General features: G+C 38.4%; 1 pseudogene; it reads left to right on the forward strand.

Moving 5' to 3' along the window:
- Positions 1-1176: 1176 nt before the first annotated feature.
- On the forward strand, positions 1177-12041 carry LOC124989611 (YTH domain-containing family protein 1-like; annotated as a pseudogene).
- Positions 12042-12605: the final 564 nt, after the last annotated feature.

Genomic DNA, 12605 nt, shown 5'->3' on the forward strand with positions numbered 1-12605 from the left:
CATGCTCTAAATTGTTTTATTTGTGTGCAGAAGCTTTTTAATTTGAAGTCATCCCACTTATTGATTCTTGGTTTCATTTCTTGTGCTTTAGGAACCATTAAGAAGATTGATGCCCGTGCCAATGTTGGCATGTTGACCCTAGGTTTTCTTCTCGTAGTTTCAGTGTTTCTAGTCTAATTCCTGAGTATTTGATCCACTTTGATTTGACTTTTGTGCAGTGTGAAAGATAGGGATCTAGTTTCATTTTTCTACATATGGTTACCCAGTTTTCCCAGTACCATTTGTTTAAAAGACTATTTTCTCCAACATGTTTTTTGGCACCTTTGTCAAGGATAAGATGACCGTATCTGTGTGTATTTATCTCTGTGTCTTCTGTTCTAATCCACTGTTCTTCATGTATATTTTTATGCTAATTCCATGCATACTTTGTTATTATAGTTCTGTAGTATAATTTGAGATCAGGTATTGTGACACACCAGCACCACTCATTGCTCGGTATTATTTTGGAGATTCTGGGTCTTTTCTTCTTCCAGATTAAATTTATAACTGTTTTTTCTAGTTCTGTGGAGAACACCATTGGTATTTTGATGGGGATCACATTGAATCTGTATATAACTTTTGGTAATAAGGTCATATTGATATATGAATTCTGCCTATCCAAGAACATGGCAGACCATTCCAACTTCCGAGGGCTTCTTCAACTTCTTTTTCCAGTGTTCAATAATTTTACTGTAGAGGTCTTTCACCTCCTTGGTTAGATTTAGTCTTAAGTATTTTATTTTATTTTCTTGACTATTGTGAGTGGAATTTTTTTATTCCTTTCATAGAAGATTGATTATTGAAATATAGGAAAGCTGTAGATTTTTGTATGTTGATCTTTTATTCTGTTATCTTGCTGAATTCATTTATCAGTTCTATTAGTCTTCTGGCAGAGTTTTTGGGTCTTCTATAAGATAAGACAATGTCATTAGCAAACATAGATAATTTGATTTCTGTTCCTATTCCTGTACCTTTAATTTCCTTTTCTTGTCTGATTGCTCTGGTTAGATTTTCAAGAATATATTGAGTAGGAATGGTGATGACGTCCTTATCTCATTCCTGATTTTAGAGGAAATGCTTTCAGTTTTTCTCTATTTGGTATGAGGTTGGATTTGGGTTTGTCATATTATCTTTATGATGTCAAGGTAAGTTCCTTTAATACATGGTTTCTTCTGTGCTTTTATCACAAATGGGTGCTAAATTTTGTTAAAGGCTTTTCTGCATCTATTGAAATGATCATTATGATTTTTGTCCTTAATTCTATTGATGTGGTGAATTACATTTATTTATTTGTGAATGTTGAACAAATCTTACATCCCTAGGATGAAACAAATTTGATCATGATGTACAATCTTTTTAATGTGTTTTCAAATGAGAATATAAATATTTTATTAAGGATTTTCACATTTATGTTCATTGGTCTATAGTTTTTTTTTCCTTGATATGTCTTTATCTGGTTTTGGTAATACAGTGATGTCAGTATCATAGAATCCTCCCTTTCTATTTCATGAAATAACTTGAGAAGGAGTGGCATCGATTTTTCTTTAAATTTCTGGTAGAACTTAGTTGAAATTCACCTTGTCCTGAGCTTTTATTTGTTGAAAGACTTGTAATTATTGCTTCAATACTGTTGCTTGATAATGGTTTGCTTAGATTTTCTATATCCTCTTGGTTCAATTTGGGTAGTCATATGTTTCTAGAAATTGTGAATAGCTTTAAGATTTTCCAATGTATTGAAGTATAAGTTTTCAAAATAATTTGTAACGATCCTTTGGGTTTTAGAAATGTCTATGGTGATATCTCCTTTTTTCATCTGTAATTTTGTTGGTTTGGGTCTTCTCTTTCTTTTGGTTAGTTTACCTAAGGGTTTTATCAATCTTGGTTACTTTTTCAAAGAACAAACTCTGTTTCATTGATTCTTTGTATTTTCTTTCTATCATTTATTCTCAATTTCATTAATTTCAGCTCTGATATTAATTATTTCCTATCTTCTGGTTTTGGAAATTGTTGGCTCTTGCTTTTCTAGGATTTTGAGTTGTAACATTAGCTTATTTATGTGGGATCCTCCTGTTTTTGTTTTTATTTATTTATGTTTTTGTAATGTAGGCACTCAATGTTATAAACTTTCCTATTGGAACTGCTTTCATAATGTTTTAGTCAGCTTTTTTTGCTGCTACTACCAAAAGACCTCACAAGAACAATCGGAAAAGAGGAAAAGTTTATTTGGGGGCTCATGATTTTAAAGGACCTAGTCCACAGATGTCTGATTCCATTCTTTGGGGCCTGAGGTGAGGCAGAACATCATGGTGGAAGAGTGTGGTAGTGGGAACGCACCTTAAGACATGGCTCCAGGAAGCAGAGAGAGTTCTGCTCAACAAGGACAAACTATATACCCCAAAGGTACACCCCCAGGGATCTAGCTCCTCCAGCCACACCTCACCTGCCCACAGTTACCATTTAGTTAATCCCCATCAGGGGATTAATTTGCTGATTGGTCAAGGCTCTCATAACCCAATCATTTTTCCTCTAAACTTTCTTGTATTGTGTTACACATGAACTTTTGGAGGACACATATACATAAGAAGAAAAAAGAAAATCTACAGTATACAGTCATGTAGTAATGAAACCTCCCAGAGTTCAGTAGCCTGATGCATGAGAGGTACTTGACAATGAGCTGCAAGTCTCCAGCAGGCATCTCAGGATGGGTTTTGCCCCACCTAAAGATCAGAGCTACGGCTTCCACGACTATCCAAGATGGCCGCTCTGGCTTCGAAATGTGTTGGCAAATGGGGAGCTGCAGCTCAGGGTGTGGACGTGGTCAGCAGGAGGTCCTGGAGGCGGGATGTGGTTGGTCAGGCAGGGGTCCTGGAGGTCTGGAGTGTTTGGTGTGGTTGTGGGATCCTGGAGGCCGGTTGCAATCAGTTGGTCTGGGGTCCCGGTGATAGGGTGCAGTCAGTTGGTCTGGGGGTCCTGGCAGCAGGGAGCAGTCAGTTGATATGAGAGCCCCAGAGGCTGGGAGTATCGGTTGGGCTGAGGGATCCTGGAGACCGGGCTCAGTCAGTCCAGTCAGGGGTCCTATGGGGCCTGGCTGTTGTCTCAAAATGGCGGCAACCACGTGTAATCAAACTTGCAGGTACTGTAACAGTGAACTTCCAGGCAACAGCAGGCAGCCACTGGCGGTCGGTGATCAGTTTGCTGACTGTTGTCGGACAATTGGGAGGTGAACCTCGTGCGTTGGGTGATGGATAGGTGTAAGGCAGGTGATGGACAGGCGAGAGGCAGGCAAATGGCAGATGATAGGTGCCTGACAGTGAGCAATCCAAGGACACATATCCAAACCATCACATTTCATCCCGGCTTGTCTGTGCTTGATTCTTGCAACTTTTCTCAATAGATGTTCCACAGCACTGACATTTCTTAATCTTGGGGATCTCCACTGAAACTTTGGCTTCCTCCTCACATTTCCATGCATTGCCCTTTCAAGGGCAACCTTGCAGGGATTCTGACCCTGCTGCATTTTGTCTGGCCTCCTAGGAATTTCCACATTTTGGTGGAAATGACCTGTCAACTACAGCATCCTGCATTTCTGCAAAACCAGTACAGTATGGTTGCTGCCAAGGTCTGCCACCATCTTGAGCACTAGCCAAGACTCTGGAGACCATGGCCCCTCTGTGGAAGCAGGGTACCCCACTGGTCTCTTCTCAAAGGAACTTTTACTTGTATACCCTTGAGCCTGAGATGGATGTGGTCTTCCCAATACTGAGATGCCCTCAAGCCATCTTTCTCATTGTCTCTGGTCAAAGTTTTTAGCATTTCTTTAGTGTCTTTAACAACCACACATTCCTCACCCATTTTTACTTGCAATATTCTGGCCAAACTGCAAGTTTTTAAAATCTTTCTGCTTTGTTTTCTGCTCCTGATTATCACAATAAGCTTGGCTAAAAGATGCCAGCAATATCCATGCCATTGCCTGAATGTTACTCTGCCTAGAAATTTCTTTTACCAGGTTAAGAAGTCCATTACCTTCAAATTTTGGCCTCACAGAATGTCTCAGGACATAGGCAAACTGCAGACAATTTCTTAGCCAACAGGAATTCAAGTATTATGTTCTGGTTGAATTCTAGATCGATTTCCAATAGGGTACTCTTCTGAAACCTCATGAGCCCTATCTTACTCTTCTCAGTCAGATTGACATTCTGGTCTTCTGAAATCCCACCAGAATCACCAATTAAGGTCTATTTATAACAATCTAAAATTTTTCCAGCATGCATTGCTAAACTTTCCAGAAACTCCTCCCACAACTTCCAAAAAAGTTAAACAAACACTTCTGAGTCACATGGTCAGGTTAGTTAGAGCAATGACCCCACTCCTGGTACCAATGTCTGTTTTAGTCATTTTTGTCACTGCTGTGACCAAAGGAACTGACAAGAAAAATTTTAAAGGGGAAAAGTTTATTTGGGGCTCTTTGTTTCAGAGGATTCAATACATAGATGACTGACTCCATTCCTTGGGGCCTGAGGTGAGTCAGAACATCATGGCATAAGAGTGTGATATAGAGAAAAGCAGCTCAAGACATGGCTCCAGGAAGGGAAGAGAGAGCCCTTTCGAGAGAGCACTCTGCTCAATAAAGATAAAATATAAACCCCAAAGGCACATCCCTGGGCACCTACCTCCTTGTGGTAAATTGGAGTTTTTGTCATTTAGAAACCCAGGTCTCAGCAGGAGGGAAGGCAGAAAGGGAAAACAGGGAGAACACAAAGGGAACTCACACCTGACTGAATCAGCTGACTGGAGTACAATAGGTCCCAGGAACTTCCTTACCTGCACCTCCTGTCCCACCCCTAGTAAGCCCTCCAAATATAGCCAACCAACTCATCCCATGACCTGGCTTTGCTGAACCCCATAAAACCCAGACCCTGGTGGTGACCCACTGCCATTTTCTTCCCCCCAAAATGTGCCCTTCCAATGCTTAATAAAATCATCATTGATCCACTGAGTTCTGTCCCTGTTTCGGTTATTTTTTGCTTTCATCTTATCTTTGGATAATTCTCTTAACAAGTATTAAAGTGGCCTTCTTTGTCTCTTCCAATTAATTTTAGCTTGAAGTATACTCTCAGAATAGCTACTCCTGCTTCCTTTCGGTCCCCATTTTTATGGCATATCTTTTTTCATTGTTTCATCTGCAACCTGTGGATGGTTTTGCCTGTTAGATGAGTCTCTTATAAACAACTCAAGGTTGAGTTTTGTTTTTTAATCCACTCTGCCAGTCTATTTCTTTTAACAAGAGAATTGAGACCATTTTCGTTCGGTGTTATTATAGAATATGGTTTTTAAGAAATAAAATATTTGAATAGACATAAAATAAGGAAGAAATTAGAATTAGAGATTAGAAATCTTCCCAAAGGACAAACTTGGCCTACATTAGTTCACTGATGAATTCTATCAAAAACTTAAATAAGCAATAATACAACTACTCTAAAAACTTATTCATAAAATAAAAACACTTTTCAACTCATTCTGTAAAGTTGTTTCACTCTCATATAATGTAAGACAAAAATATCACAGGAAAGAAATAACAGATAAATATGCCCTCTGACAAATATTAGGAAAAAATGTAAGAATATTTTTAAAAAGTTATACATTATAACTGATTAGTATTTATCCCAGGAATATAAGATTTATTTAATAATAAAATATCAATTCATGCAATATACCTTATTGAAATAACAGAAGACAAAACCTATATGGTCATCTTAACATATGCAGAGAAACATTTGACAAAATCTAACATCATTTCTTGATAAAACCCCCTCATAAATGAATGGGCAATAACTTCCTCATCCTGACAATGGTCATCTACAAAAAACTTACAGTGCATACTAGTCTAACAGTGAAAGGTTGAAGATATTCTCTCCAAGAGAAAGTAAAAGGCAAGCATATTCACTCTCATCTATTATATTCAAATTGGACTGGAGGTTCTAGCTAGCACAGTAAGGAGATAAGAGGCATACAGATCAGAAAGGAACTGTACCAATGTGCACATGATATGATGGTCTCTGTAGAAAATTCCAGGGAGTCTTCAAAACCATCAATTATAAGAATAAATCCTTGAACTAATAAGTGAATTCAGCAATTTCACAAGAGACGTGATCAATACACCAAAAAAATTATATTTTTATATACCTGCAATGAACAATCTGAAAATGGAATTAAGAATTCATAAAAACACTAAAAAGAATATCACATTTAGGAATAAATTTAAAAGACATGTAAGTCTTGTATGCTAATGGCTCAGAAACATTGCAGGGATTTTCTTAGCCTAAAGAAATGGAGAAATATTCAATGTTCTTGTATTGGAAGAATCAAATTGCGTCTTTCAATTCAATTCAATTCAAAATGTCAGTAGATTTTATAAAGAAACTCACAAGAAGTTCCTGAAAATTATACGAAAACACAAAAGCCTCAAACTATCCAAAACTGTTTTGAAAAAGGTAAGAAACTGTTTGTATATAGGAAGACTCAATATAGCTAAAATTTCAATTTCTTCCAATTATTTCCCAATTTTTATATTGAATCCTACTCAATATAAGTGTTTTATTTTTTAAGGAAGAAATTGTCAATTCAATTCTAAGATCTGTAAGGAAATTCTGAAAACCTATGATAGCTAAATAAGATACTACTTAAAAAGCTGTCTGATAATAGATTATAGACCCAAATATGAGATTAAAACTATTAAAATTCTAAAGAAAACAGGAGACATTTTCACAATATTGGCTAGGCAAAGACTTCATAGATGACATAAAAAGCATGAGCTGTAAGAGAAAATAGGTAATTGCTTTCATTAAAATTAAAAAAAAACTTCTGTTCTTCAAAAAGGCACTGTAGATTTTGGGGGGAAATGGTGGACTAAAGGCTTTTACTCCAAACCAGCTGCTCGCCAGGACTGAATCAAATCAATGGGCCTAAGGGTACATAATGGAGTAGGGGAGCCATGAGAAAACACTGAAGTGCAACTCAAAAGAGGCAGTGAACAGGCAAAACTCATAAATACTGTTTTTTAGAATAATAAAAAGAATTAATAAAAAAAGGCAACTACACCAGTGGCTCAGTAGAGGAGGGAAGCTCCCCTTTGGTGGGTGAATGAGAAACTAGCAGGCATCTCAAAGCAATGCAGACTCACTATCATGCAGAAATTCAGTCAAAGCAGGAAGAAGATGTGGATTTTACATAAGCAACCTGTGCAAAAAAAAAGGTGCACTTTCCTTTTCAGATAGTGCAAAGATGGGGAGTCACCTGAAGAGGGGCTTTGTTTTCTAGACATCCTGTGTGGATATCAGCATTTCTAATGTCATCATCAGAAACCCCAGCATTTAAAAAAATCTTCAAGACCCAATGGCCATTCTTTTTTCAGTGATGCCCAACTCAAGTCAATCAAGGCAAGAATTTAGGTTACAGACCTGTACAAAACTCTGGGCAGGGGCTGGGAATGTAGCTCAATTGGTAGAGAGCTTGCCTTGCAAGCACAAAGCCCTGGTTTCAATCCCAGCACTCCAAACAAAACAAAACAAAACAAAACAAAAAAGCAACTCTGGGCAGTAGGAGGCATCATAGACATCATGAAAGGAGAAAGGAAACCTTCAGGATAGAGAAAAGGAATCAAGTGGCTAAGGGAAAGTATTGGTCAAATTATTGATCAAATTGATAAATTATGTTATATGCATGCATGATTATGCCACAATGAAACCCCTTATTCTGTATAATTAATACACACCATTTAAAAAAAAAGACAATGTAGAGAACATGAAAAGCAAAACCACAGATTGGGAGAAAATATTTGCAAATATATATCCAAAAAGGTCTTTTATCTAGACTATACAAAAGAATTTAGAATTCAACTCTAAGACAAACAACAAAATTAAAAAAAAAAAAAAGGTAAACATTTGAATAGACCCTTCACCAACAAAGATGTATAGGTATCATCAGATAAGCACATGAAATATGCTCAACATAATTAGTAATTAGGGTATGCTATGGTTTGGATCTGAGATGTGCCCCAAATGCCCATGTGTTAAAGCCTTGGTCCCCAGTGCAACAATGTTCAGAGAAGTGGGGATTTGGAAAAGAGATTGGATCATGAGGTCTACAACCTCATCAGTGAATTACTTAATGAATTAATGGATTCGCAATTTGGAAGATAGTGGAAACTTAGGAATGGGACCTAAATGGAGAAAGTATGTCCTCAGGGGTATACTCTAGAAGGTTGTATCCTGTCCTTGTCCCCTTTTCCTTTCTCGCTTTTTCACCTCACACACTTTTCTCCATTGCACACTCTGACCATGATGTTCTGCCTCATCATAGGCCAAAAAGCAAAGTCAAATTAATATGGATTGAATCTCAGAAATTGTGAGCCAAAAATAAATCTTTCCTCCTTTAAGTTGGTTTCTTTCAGATATTTTGTCATGACAATGCCAAAGCTGAATAATACAGAGTAATATAAATGGAAACCAAAATGAGATAATAGTATACCTCCTCCAGAATGACTAAAGTTTAAAAGATCAAACCAAATGTTGGTAAGGATATGGGACAAATGGAATTCTTGCATACTATTTTAGGAATTTGTATTTTAGGAATACAAATAACAAATTCTTTAGAAAACAGTTTGGCAGCTTCTTAAAAAAGTTAAACAAACAGTAATGGTATGACCCAGTAAACCTTCTTGAACGTATTTACCAAAGAAAAACAGAAATATATGTCTACTCAAACACTAGTGCATGAATATTTATAATATCTTTACTTGTAAAATCCCAAACTGAAGACAACTCAAAGGTTTATCAATAAGTAAATGGTTAAACAAACTGTGGTATATCCAATAGAATGTCAATATGAAGTAGAAAGAAAAGAAACTTAAAAAAAAAACAAAATTATTGATACATACAACAACATGGGTGGATCTCAAAATAATTCTGCTGACCAGATTTTTAAGTGTACTTGTATAAATCTATTTATACAAAATGTTTAAAAATTTTGAAAAATCCTGATAAGTAGAGATAAAAAGAAGATCAGTGGTGGGGCAGGGTACACATATGTCAAAATTCATCTAACTCTATATTTTAAACATTTGCATTATGGTGTCTATCAATTACACCTCAGTACAAATATATGAAGGTCTTTTCTTGTATTTTAAGGCCATCTTGAAAGGCTGATGTGGAGATAATGGAAATAAGTGGTCATAGAGCAAATAATGAGTGCCATTTTCTGTGGTGATACATATAAAGTAGGAAATAATCTCACCATGGGATGCATTAGTGTTAAGGGACAGAGAAAAATCCAATATAGAAGAATCATTAGAGGAATTAAGTAATTTATACAGAGTGACACAAGCGTGCATAAAAGTACTGGGCCCAAATAAACTGTACTCATGGCTCAGTTTAGGACTGTCTGAATAGGGAAATAGAGAAGGTACTTATCCATACTGTATGATTTGAAATATATCAAGTTCCCTAAATATCTCCCTCACCAAACTACCTGTGTGTTCTAAATATCCAAAATGAGTCAGAGGTCTAAGTCTAAAGCTTTTTTTGGGAAAGTCATTATTAAGATATACTTGAGTTGTCTGGGAACTTGGATCTCTTCAGTTTTTCCTACAACCTTTATTTCAAGAAGTGTGCCCAATGTCACCTCAAGAGTTCGAAGAGACTCTGAAATTAAGTATTCTAGGGGAAACTGCAGAAAGGGGAGTAGTACATTTCCAACTCAGACATTTTTCAGAACGTGAAGAATGGAAATTGCACAACCTCTAGCTAACTTTTACCATTTGCCATCTTAAGCAGTGGGTTAGAAGAGAAGAATCGTACTTACAATTTTCATTTACAAGAACTCCAGGAGCTAGGGATGTAGCTCAGTGGTAGAGTGCTTGCTTAGCCCATGCGAGGCTCTGGGTTTAATCCCCAGCACCACAAGCCCCCCAAATAACTCCAGTGGGAGCTCAATATATTGTAGATTGCTGTTCCCTTTCCATTCTAAAGCAAGTTAGTTGACTGGTGTATCTTAATCGTTCAACATTTCTACAAAAGTAGTCTGTTTGGGTAAGTGCAATATGGTTTCTGAAGAACAAAACCATGTCATACTAATCTGTTATTTTCAAAGTAAAGGATGAGGAAAATAAGATGAGAAAAAGTTATGATTCAGTTGAAAAATGCGTTAATCATCTAATATGTTGCTGGCAAATAGAACAATAAAAATGCTTCCATTCTAAAAATACATTAGAGAAGTTTTATGTTAAAAATTATTAAAAGTTGCACTCAGCGCGCCCACATAGTAGACAACTGGGGTCCTGGAGCGACACTCTTGGGCCTTGCTGGAGGCCCAAGACGGCAGCGCCATGTTGCTCTGTACCTGAAGCTTGTCCACCACCAGTATGGAACACCAGAGAAAAAAGGCACAAGATAGTAAAGTACAAAATGGTTCTTTGCATCAGAAGGATATAGGTCATGACAATGACTTTCAGTCCTACCTTTGTGATCAGTCCAATCTGGGGAACAGTTACACCCCGATGAGCGACCCCTACCTGCAATCAGACTTCCTTACTCCTTCAATGAGGCATGGTCTGCGCAGGGGGTCCTCCAATTCCATACTTCTCCAATTCCATACTTCGCCAGTTCTGTCAGTTCAATAACCGAGACCATCATTTCACGCAAGATGCTGTTCCGGAGCAGCCGGGAGGTCTGGGGAACAGCGTGCCTCGGCATAGGTTTAGTTTCTTCCCTGAAAACCCTGCATTCTCAGTTTGGGGGAGTAGTTCTCCGGGGCGGTAGACCCAGAGTTCGGCAAACGCAAGCTCCTGGGGTGGTGCCATTGTTGATGGGTTTTCACAGCAACACCCTTAATAAGGCGCCTGGGATGAATAGCCTGGAGCAGGGAATAGTTGGCCTGAAGATCCTGGATGAATGTGGTGGTGGTGGTCTCTGTTGTACACAGCGTGGCACTGAATAGATGTTCTTTCCAGCAATGGTGGGACAAATGTAAACATGCCAGTTTTAAAACCAACCTGTGGGATGCCATTGCCAGCAAGCCTGAAAAACCACAACCTGAAACAAAAACGAAGAGCAGGCCTGTAGTTGGGGACAGATGGTCTTCTAAACTTATAAAACATAACATGACCATTGGTACCTGGGATGAGGTGCCTGTGCTGGGGCCCCAGATCCCCAGCAGGCACCACCCCACTCTGTCTGCCCCACAGTCCCCTCAGGTGGCACAGCCTCTCCCAGCTCAGCCTTTCCCATTGGCCCAGCCACAGTATCAGAGCCCTCAGCAGCTACTCCAAACCCACAGGGTCTCCTCTCATAACAGAATTGCTGCATTGGGCAGAGTGGAGGGGCTGGCAGTGACACTAACTCTCCTGGAAGTACCCATCCTAATTCTGCTCCCAGCCTAGACTCCCACCCTGTCCTTGAGAAACTGAAACTGAAAGCCGCCAGAGCTACAACCCTAGAGTTTGAATAGACCCTTAAAAGCTGGCATGTGGTCATCATAAAGAGCTATTCTGAGGATGACATCCATGGCTCCATCAAGCAGCACCGGATATGGCAATAAGGGCCTGGATAGTGCCTTCCATGCTGTGAGCAGCTGAGGACCTGTCTACCTGCTCTGCAGCATAAACAGGAGTGGGCATATCTGTGGGGTAGCCCGGATGAAGTCTCCTGTGGAGCGCTGGGGTCTGGTCTCAAGACAAGTGGAAGGGCAAGCTTGATGTGAAGTGGATTTTTGTTAAGGATGTGCCTAATAACCAGGTCTGACACATCAGACTAGAAAACATTGACAACAAACTGGTCACAAACTCCTGAGACACATAGGTGCCCCTAGAAAAAGCCAAACAAGTGCTGAGAATTGTCACTTCCTGCAAGCACACCATCTCCATCATCGGCTTTTCTCACTATGAGAAGCAGCAGGAGGAGTAGGAGGAGGTGGTGCTCAACGAACTGCAGAATCAAAACAAACAATAAGGATGAGCCAGTTTCTTATGCAGTTAGCAGTTACTTTGAAAACAGAGTTTAAGACTGTATGCTAGGTGCTATCTTCAGCTCAGCTCCAGTGTGTGGTCCTGTGTGGGCTGCACTGTGGAATCTTTACCTTCTTTGTAGTTCATTTTTGCCAGATGGAGCTACATTCATTGGTATTTTTTCTATGTATTGTAATTTTTTGTCAGCTTCAGTCAGACTGACCTAATGCAAAATATAAATATCCTGAATGATAGTAGAGTGAAACAGACATTATTACCTCATGTACATAAATGTGTGAATGACTGCATGACTAATGTGATCCTGCAATATGTATAATCAGAAAAATGAGAGCTTACCCTCTATGTATGATCTATCAAAGTGTATAAATGAATTCTACTAATTGTACAACTAATTAAAACAAATAGAATTTTTAAAAATTTAAAAAGAAAAAAAACAACAAAAATCTTAATATATCCAAAGAATTTTATTTTGGCAGAAATAATGTTCTTGTTCTTATATCCAGTCATTTACTAGTTCCATAAGAGACTTTATTTCTCTCCTCTCTAC

This window comes from Sciurus carolinensis, chromosome 1 (genome assembly GCF_902686445.1).
Source record: "Sciurus carolinensis chromosome 1, mSciCar1.2, whole genome shotgun sequence".
In the NCBI taxonomy this organism is placed as follows: domain Eukaryota; kingdom Metazoa; phylum Chordata; class Mammalia; order Rodentia; family Sciuridae; genus Sciurus; species Sciurus carolinensis.